The sequence below is a fragment of the Mirounga leonina genome, unplaced genomic scaffold (genome assembly GCF_011800145.1).
Source record: "Mirounga leonina isolate KUSES-001 unplaced genomic scaffold, KU_Mleo_1.0 Mir_173, whole genome shotgun sequence".
Classification (NCBI taxonomy): domain Eukaryota; kingdom Metazoa; phylum Chordata; class Mammalia; order Carnivora; family Phocidae; genus Mirounga; species Mirounga leonina.
In genome coordinates this window covers 53,564,463-53,574,700 of record NW_023270447.1, presented here as the reverse complement: position 1 = coordinate 53,574,700, position 10,238 = coordinate 53,564,463, and positions in this window count along the sequence as shown.

Sequence of the window (10,238 nt, the reverse complement as noted above, 5' to 3'; positions counted from 1 at the left end):
TCTGGCTTTGCCTTTTAATAACTGTGACATCAGACAAATTATTCAACTCCTCTGGGCTTCAGTTAGACTGTCTATAGACTGGGAAAAAAAATAGCTACTTTGCAGAGTTCAGGTGAGGACTGGAGTGTGTAAAGCATTGTGCCTACTGAGTAATACTGTGCTTAATAAAGGTTAGTTAAGGTTTCTGATACAATTTTGCTATAAAAACTAGAGTTTAAGAGGAGGAAATTTAGTTCCAAGCAGAAATGGATCAGCAAAACACTTCTCTTAATTTTTTAATAGTGTTTTTTTTTTTTATTAAAAGACTAACTCCAGTTCATTGTAGGAAATAAAACATTAAAGTCATCTGGAATTCCAACATCGACCTTTTACATTTTAGTATATTCTATTCCTTTTTCCACACACAAATCTATTTTATAATAGTGACAATGTATATCTTAGATACAATCTTGTTCATTTTACATCTAAGCTTTTATCATAAAGATTTCCCTACTACATTAAAGGCTTCCCAAACATTCTATGTTTGTATCATATTTTATTTGACTGGGCCCCTTCCATTGGACATTTAGATTTGTCTCCAAATGTTCCCAATTATTGATAATGTACCCCCAACTCCACCGACCTTCCCCCCACACCAGTTTAGCCATCTGCCCCTACATTCACACATTGGGTCTTACCATCACCAGGAACTCTTCCACTTCTGAAATTTCAAGCTCAAACTTCCCCTGCATGATCGTGGCCTCCTATCCTCAAGTTCTCATACTCTGTTACTTGAAGTACACCTGCTCTTTGATCCTCTCCATTTTTTTTTTTTTCCAGTTGGTTGGCTCCTTCCTATCTAAATTTCACAGTGCTTCCTTCTTCCCTCCCTCTTCCTTCTTTCCACAAAATTTTAATTGAGCATTTTCTATGTGCCAGGTACTGCACCAAATGCAAGTCTGTAATGTTGAAGGAGATGTGGATCTTTCACCTTACTCACTCCTCTCAACTCACTTGCCCATTTACCTTTCATCCAAACCTTCCACTCTCACTTTGCATTCCAAATTACCTAACTGAGATCTCTACTTCTCTCAGTTCTCTACTTCTCTCCTGTTCTATTCATTTTCTAGGTCCTCATTTACCCTTAAACCTACTATAGTCAGCCTACCGCCTCCATCATTCCACTGAGTCATCACATGGCCTTCTAACTATAAAATGCGTGAATGTTTTCCAGACTTTGCTCTACTTGGCCTCTAAACCACTGTTGACATTAGCTGTGCAACCTTGGGAAAGTCATTTAACCTCTCTGAAACTCAGTTTTCTCATCAGTGAAAGAGAGATAGTAGCATCTTTCTGAAAGAACTGTTGAGAAATTCTATAAAATAATGTATAAAGAAAAAAGATCCACTGTTACACAATAGGCATTCAACAGAAATTAAGTTCTGATTCACTGCATTTGGTTTCCTGTGTCCCTGACAACCAGGAAGGGTTTATCTTGGCTATTAGGAGCATTCTTATCTCTAGAAAGGGTCACTTTCTAGGGCAATTCTTTCATTCATTCAAAAAAAAATTAAGCACCTACTATGTGTCATTCTAGGGGCTACAGATAGAGCAATGAACACAACAGAGAAGCACTCTGTTATCAGAAAGCTAAAGTAACAGCGACGAAAGAGGGAGAATCAATGAATAAATGCACAAATAAGAAACTTATCATATAGTGAAAAGTGTTCTAAAAAATTAATCATGCAGAGGTTCACACGGAACTTTTAGGGGGCATGGAAATGTTCTACATATTAATTGTGGTGGTGGTCACACAGTTTCAAAACTCAATGAATGATATACTTCATATACTTCAAATGGGTGCATTTTATCGTATATAAATTATATCTCAAATGGGGAGCCTGGGTAGCAGTTGGTTAAGCGTTCCACTCTTGATTTCAGGTCATGATCCCAGGGTTGTGAGATTGAGCCCGTGTCGGGCTCTGTGCTTAGTACAGAGTCTGCTTAAGACTCTCTCTCCTTCTCCCTCTGCCCCCACCCCCTGCATACTCTCTCTCTCTCTCAAATAAATAAATCTTAAATAAATAAATAAACAATACCTCAAGAAAGTTGAGTTTTCAAAAAATGTCACTTAAAGGAGGATAACATAACTGTGTATGTTGGACTAATGTTTACTAGGATGAAGAAGAAAGGCCCATCAAGAAGGAGACACCTGGGGCCCCTGGGTGGCTCAGTCATTAAGTGTCTGCCTTCAGCTCAGGTTGTGATCCTGGAGTTCCAGGATCGAGCCCCACATCGGGCTCCCTGCTCAGCGGGGAGTCTGCTTCTCCCTCTGCCCCTCACCCTGCTTGTGCTCTCTCTCTCAAATAAATAAATAAAATTACTTAAAAAAAAAAAGTTTAAAAAAAAAAAAAGGAGACACTTAAGCAGAAACCTGAATGGTGAGAAGGAATAAACCACGTGAAGACCTAAAAGAAGAAGATTCTAGACAGGAGTCACAGCAAGTACAAAGGACTTGAAATGGGGTTAAGCTTGGGATGTCTGAGAAACAGCAAGAAAGACAATCTGGATGGAATGTAATACAGAAGAAAGAGATAAGACTGTAGAGGAAGGGAGGGGCCTCTAGATCATGGAGGTTCTTGTAGATCATGGTGAGAAGGCTGGATGTTATTTTAAATCTAACAGGAAGGCAGTGGACGTTTTTAAGTTCCAGAAGGATACCATCTGATTTACATTTCCAAAGGATCATTCTGATGAGAGGAGACTAGGGAGAAGCAGAAACAGAAGCAAAGAAGTCATTCAAGTTACTGCAATAGGCCAAATGAGAGATGATGGTAGCCTGGACTAGGGTGAGTAGCAATACGGGAGTTAGAAATATGTTCAAAATATAATTTGAAAGTAGAATCAATTGGACTTGCTGGTGGATTTGGTAAAGGAGAAGAAAATAAAAGAATCAACGATGACTCAGATTTTTGACCTAAACAAGCAGATGAAATGTTTGGGCCATTTACTAACATGGAGAAGACCGGCAGAGAACAAGTCTAGAGTTTGTTTTGCAAAGACAAGAGCTTGCTTTAGACATGTTAAATCTGAGATGCCCATGAATTTATGGACATGGTTTATACACCAGCCACTCATGAGTTTGGTAGAACAAGTCGGTGCCTAGATCTTCCTAGGTCTGAATACCCTAGCAGTATTAGATTTCTGGATCTACTAAATCGAGGATACACCTTAGAACCCTGGTGACCCACTAGCTAATCCTGCGCCGGCAGTCTAAGCAGCATCAGCCCCTCAGCACGTTCCTCTGACCTCTCTCTCCTTTTGGCATAATTATCATATTTTGGGTTGATTCTTTTAAAGTAGACATTTGACCTCAGCAAGTACATATCTCTAAATCCTACTGCAGGAAGATTTCTTGGAACATCGATTCTCTTCACGGTGTGTGATTTTTTGGTTGTGTGTGTGTGTCAAAGGGTTTAACATTCAACAATCCTTTACTGGGCACCTCTCTATGCCAGGCACTGACTTGGATGCTGGCAACACAGGAGAATCAGGTAGATAAACAACCACAGTGTGAGCAGGGCTGAAACACAAAAAGCACAGAAGTAGAGGGAACTAGGGGAGTTCTAGGCAAGGCTTCCTGGAGAAGGTGAGGTCATGTAGAGCAATCTTTCCTATGCATAAAACACTGGGTTTTATTCATGATTTTAACCTCATCAACTGTCTTGGAACTTGGGACTTGAAGCCGTTCTTCCTTTGATTCCGAGGAGAATTTCAGAAATATTTCTCAGTGACATCCTTGGGCATTTCACTCCTGCCACATTGGGTAAGGGGAGTTCAGTCCTTGGGAAGTGACTGCAGGTTTGTACATGCTCTCTGCCTTTGGACAGGAGGAATTACAGTGTGAGTAAAGCCGCCCCAGGCAGAGGGGTGGGCCCAGGAGTTAGCAGTCAGAAGCTTAGCCTCACAGAGCTTACTGCAAAGGATAGCTGAGGTCAATCAGGAAATGGGGAACTACCAACCTACACTTGGGTGAGGCTTGTGCCTTGTCAGAAGATTCCCCCACAACCAGTCAGTGAAACTGTGAGCTTCTGGCATCCCACTTGTCAGCCAACTCCTAACCATCTCTCCTAGTTGCTCCTCCCCTAATATTCCCCACCACTCCCATGCCCCCATGTAGGCCTCTCCACTTTTCACCAAGAAGATTGCCATAGTCTCCCAAATGATTTTTCTGTCTCCAATCTGAACTTTGGTCAGCTTCATAATATATCGTCCATATTTTTGCTAAAGTGCTCTATTTAATACCCAGGCCAGATCTGTTTGTTTTGTTTTGTTTTGTTTTTCCTCTGTTTACCACTGTCACTAGCTCCCCACTGCTCAGAGAAAGGCCAGGCTCCTTAACTCCCTTGATCTAGGTCCTGCCTCCTCTCTAGCCTCACCTTAACTACCTTCCCCTTCATACTTTCCAGTTCCCTGAAGTTGCCAGTGCCGGCCGTATCATAACTTGGAGCCTGTGTACATGCTGTTCTTCTTGACTGGAATGCGTTTCTTTCCATCCCTGCTCATCTGATAAATTCTTCATCCTTCAAAGTGCTGCTCTGGTTTTATTTTCTCCCTGAAGTCTTCCTATCCAGTCCCCTTGCCTGGCCTTATTCATTCCTATCTCTGTACCACCTCTGCACCTTGTTCTCAACACAGTGTTACTTGTATCATGGATGGGGAAACTGAGTCTCGGGAGAGGGAAAGGGCTTATCCAGGCTTTCAAGGTGAATATGGACTCAACTCCAAAAAATCCTGATTCCTAGGCAAGTGCCCTACTCACCTCACTCTTAAAGAATCAATCAGATTTTATACACACACAGAGAGAGTATTTTATGGGATGAAGCAGTACCATTAAACATCTGTCCTTCAGTAAGTAAACTCTGCCATAATTCCCTGATGCTCATGACACGTTCCAGGGAGGGGGTTAGGCAAGGCAACCTTCAAGATCTTCTGAGCTCTGATATTTTATGAAATACAAAAAATTTCACTATCACAAGTAGTGCTCACATTTTCCCTCTAGAGTTTATTTGTTTGTGTTTTTAGGATGAAGGGAGGAGAACAAGCATTTATTGCCCACCTATATACGGGGGCAATGCTTTGCATACCTTTTTTTTTTTTTTTTTTAAGATTTTACTTATTTGACACAGAGTGTGTGCACGGGGAGGGGCAGAGGGAGAAGCAGGCTCCCAGCTGAGCAGGGAGCCTGATGTGGGGCTCGATCCCAGGACCCCGGGATCATGACCCAAGGTGAAGGCAGATGCGTAACTGACTGAGCCACCCAGGCGCCCCAATGCTTTTCATACCTTATTTCATTTCATTCTCAGAACAATTTTGCAAGATCCATATTGTTGTCCTCATTTCATAGAGAAGGAAATTGAAACAGAGGCAGGGTGAGCTCCTCACCCAGGGTCCCACAGTCAGGAAGGAACCAGCAGGGATTTGAACTGCAGACTGGAGGGGCAGGTGATTGATGAACAGCAGGTAGGGTCTGGTCTCACATCTCCTTTCCACATCCTCCCCTACCCTGCCACCCCCGACCTGGTGCGGGCCCCTTACCCTGGTCTTCAATCTGCTTGCACAAATAGACCCGGCTCCGCGTCCACACCCCCAGCCTGCGGGTGGCCAGGAGCAGCAGCCGCTGCAGCCTCTTCATCCCGCGGGCGGGCATCCTAGTGCTCAGCCTTGGAGAGCCACTACCATGCCAGGTGGTCCGCGGATGTCGCCACCTCTGCCTGGACGCTGGCGCAGGGGCTGAGATCACCTGCACGCTGCACCTGGCTGCCTCTCCTTTGCGACCTTAGGGTAATAAGCCCCGCAGCCAACCGTTGTTGAGAGTACAGACCAAGGTGGAGGGGGAAAACTAAGTGTTGAAGGAGCTACAGGGCAGGGTTCCTAGGGAGTGGGGGTGTGGCAGAGCCAGCTAGGGCTGGCCTCTGGGGTCCCACGAGCCTGCTTAATGTTGGTGTGGTCAGTTTCCAAGTGCTCTCACATGCTTCCTTCCATCATGCCTTCGGCGCACGCGCATGCGCTCTATCCCTCTCTCTTTCCTCCCCTCTATCCCTCTATCCTACCTTCTATCTATCCATCAATCCTCTGGACCTATGCAGAACAACAATAGTGTGGTATCTGTTTAGTTTAATAGAAACACCTAAGGTCCTAGAGGGACCTGAAGAGGCCCTAATCCAGTATGAGATCTCAGGAAAGTCTTCCTGGAGGAGGTGACTCTGAGTTAGCCAGGCAGGAAGAAATGAGCAGAGGGGAGAGAGGAGCAGAAGGAATACTATGTGCAAAGGCCCAGGGAAGGGAAAGATTTGTAAGTTTTAATGTGACTTCTGCAACAACTTAATACCCTGCAATCAGTGGAATTTCCCCTGTTGTCAGGAAACTGAGGATCTAAGAGAGAAAAAAGCACTAATACTTGTTGATCATCATACTGTATGCTAAGCACTGCACCAGACACTTAACATGCATGATATCATTTGATTCTCACACCAGTCTCATGGGGTCGGTGTTATGCTCACTTTACTGACGAACAAACGGGCTCTGAGATGCAAAGTAATATGCCAAGGTCACACCGAGATGAAATAGGGACTAGAACAAAGGTCTTCACATTCCAGTGCTTTCACTGCCCTTGATTCCACTATTCATCTACTCAATGTCTATTTATTGAGGTTCCATTATGTCCCAGGCACTGGGCTAGGTGCGGAAGATACAGTGGAGAACAAGATTGACAAGTCTCCTGCTCTTACAGGGACCACCTTCAAGTGGGAGAGACAAAATCATCAAGAAAGCCAATAAATAGCAGCTAACAATATGCATTCTGAAAAAGTAAAACAAGGTTATGACTTAGCAAGTTAGAAGGAGATGGGGGAAGACTGATTGGCTGGGAGATGGCAGGGAAGTCCTTCTCGAGGTGACCCTGGTTGAGCTTTGAATGAGAAGCCATGTATTTATCTGGGGGCAAGCGTTCCAGGCAGAGACAACATCAAGTGCAAAGGCTCTGAGATGGGGAATAAGTTTGTTTCATTTGAGCATTGGAAATGTGGCCAGTGTGGCTTAAGCACAGTGAGCAAGGTGGACAATGTCAGGAGGTGAGAAATCAAGACCCCAAACAGGCCTATAGGCCATGGGAAGAGTTTATAATTGGTTCAATGGGAAGCCTTTAATAGGAGTGCCATCATCAGATTTCCATTTTAAAAAGATCACTTTGACTGCTGTGTGCTAGGTTGAGGATATTAACATTTAACCAATTGAGAATATCAAGTAGACATTTAAAATATATAAATCCAGAGTTCATGAAAAAGGTTCCTGGCTATAAATACAAATTTGGGGGTATATAAGTAGTAGTTTTTGCCACATAGCTAGATGAGATCTTTTTAAGAGGGAGGGGTGATTGGCCAAGAATTATGCCAGGTACCCCACCCCTGGAGAACCCCAGCTCTGAGAGGTGAGCAGAGAAAGTGGAGACAGCAAAGGAAACCAAGACTGGCCCCTAAAGAAAGAATTTCCTCTAGAAGTTTAAGTTTTTACCCATCGACAAGGTGTTCTTCTCTTAAAGGGAGTGTCAAAACTGCAATTCAACTAATATTTACTGATCACCTACCGTGGGCAGAATGCCGTGCCAAGTTCTGAGGAGACAAAGGCAGATAGGACAGTATAGGCAGGCAGGATGCAGTTCTCACAATAACAGCAACTATAGTCATCCCCATTTTATAGAAGTTACTAAGTCTCAGAGATGGTGGGTAACTTATCCAAGGATGCACAGATGACCAGTAGTAAAGCCTGGATCTACAGCCAGGTCTGCCTGACTTTCAGAGCCCAAGTGCTTAATCACTCTTTAAAATTTTGTGACGGTCTGATACAGCTGAAGCATAAGGCTCGTGGGAAGATGGTGGGTCAAGAGAAGAAGACACAGGAAATACAGTAAAAAGGTGGGAAAGGCCAAATTTGTCCCAGCCTTGAACACCAGCAGGAGTTTGGATTTGGATTTGGTTCTTCTAGCCAGTTTGCAAACTCAGCACTAGTGACGTTTTGGGCCAGATAATCCTTTGTTGTGGGGGACTGTCCTTTGCATTTGTTGGATGTTTAGCACGATCTCAGGCCTTTGCATACTAGATGCCACTAGCATCACCCCCCCAACACCACCCCCAACAGCTGTGACAATTAAAAATATCTCCAGACATTGCCAAATGTCTCTCTGGGCATGTGTGTACAAACTCGGTCCCCAGTTGAGAATTGCTGCCCTAGGCACTGGTGGGGTTTGGGTTTTTTGTGTTTTTTTCAAAGATTTTATTTATTTATTTAATTGACAGAGAGAGAGACTGTGAGGGAGGGAACACAAGCAGGGGGGAGTGGGAGAGGGAGAAGCAGGCTCCCGGCCGAGCGGGGAACACAATGCGGGGCTCGATCCCAGGACCCTGAGATCATGACCTGAGCCGAAGGCAGACGCTTAACCAACTGAGCCACTCAGGCTCCCCGGTTTTGAAAGGAATGGGACAAGATGAACACTAAGAGTGCTCTCTTAACAGTAATAATCTCTACCACTGTTATGCTCACCATGTGAATGCTGGTATTATGTTTCAGCTCAGGAAGTTGGAATCACTCATACTACTTTGTAACATTTCCACACAGTCTGTTCATTTTTTTGTGAAACAAATATATATTAAGTTGACCACGTGCTCCTCAAGGACAGTGGGGATTCTTTGTATTTATACTTTCTCTTCTTAGCAGAGGGAATGTTAAACGAATGGGTGAATCTTTAAACTTTATTATACACATAATTATATTTATTTTTAGGATATACCAATATCAGAGATTTGTCAGGTGTCTAATACATCGTAGAAGACAAATATCTTTGTTTGCTTGCCTGTTTTAATCTTTTCATCCAAAACTTGTACAAATTGATAAAATGCATAGATTTCATTTACAGGTTTCTTTTCCAGATCAGATAGGCCCACATGATTTTTGCAGCATCCACAGGATTTTCTTCAATTTGTAAGAGTGTACTGTTGAGGGCACCTGGGTGGCTCAGTTGGTTAAGCGACTGCCTTCGGCTCGGGTCATGATCCTGGAGTCCCGGGATCGAGTCCCGCATCTGGCTCCCTGCTCAGCCCTCTGACCCTCTGACCCTACCCCCTCTGACCCTACCCCCTCTCATGCTCTCTCTCTCTCATTCTCTCTCTCTCTCTCTCTCAAATAAATAAATAAAAATCTTAAAAAAAAAAAAGAATGTACTGTTGATTGTTCACTGTATAGAGCACTTCGGAGTGACTCGATGCAATTTAATTCAGCATTCATTGGGCTACCCCTGTGAACCAGGCACCAGGAGAGGAATAAAGGCCATCCTCTTGATGCATCTAATCAAAAGGGACGTCAGGCTTACCAGGGCCTCCCTGACCTTGTTCTATCACCTACGTGCAGCGTCATCTTGGGCCAGTCACGGCCATACTATGACTTTTGCCGGTCCCAGGCACCTTTGCCTTAATGAGCCCCTTCCTCATAAGAAAAAGTGTTTATATACATATTTATGACTGCATGGCATAAAGACAAACATAATGCAGGTTGGATTCGTTATTATATATTCATTATTTTCTTCTGGTTTTAAGATAAATTAATGTTGGGGCGCCTGGGTGGCTCAGTCATTAGGCATCTGCCTTCGGCTCAGGTCATGATCCCTGGGTCCTGGGATCGAGCCCCGCATCGGGCTCCCTGCTCGGCGGGAAGCCTGCTTCTCCCTCTCCCGCTCCCCCTGCTTGTGTTCCCTCTCTTGCTGTGTCTCTCTCTGTCAATAAATAAACACAATCTTTAAAAAAAAATAAATTAATGTTAAAACGTTTTCTTGCGCTCTAGGCACTGTGCCTTTGAGCCGAATGGTAAGTTGGCTCTGGGGCCAATTGCTGACCTCACCTAGTTCTCATTTTCTTCTCCTTAAACATTCCAGTTTTGGAGGGTTGTTACAGGATTATTTGTGATACTTGGAAACTGCACGAGGGCAGAAACCAAGTCTAATTTATTTTCAGCTGTGTACCTAGAGCACTCGACACAGAGTAAGCACTCAATAATATGAATGTGAAATTATCTAAACGGTGCCAGAATACAGTAAACACTCGACAACTGTCAGATTTCTTTCACCAGAAGTCCTGGAGAACAGTTTAGTACATACAGCATAGATAGCCGAAAGCTGGAGTGTATGTACAGACCCTGACTGTAACAGGAAT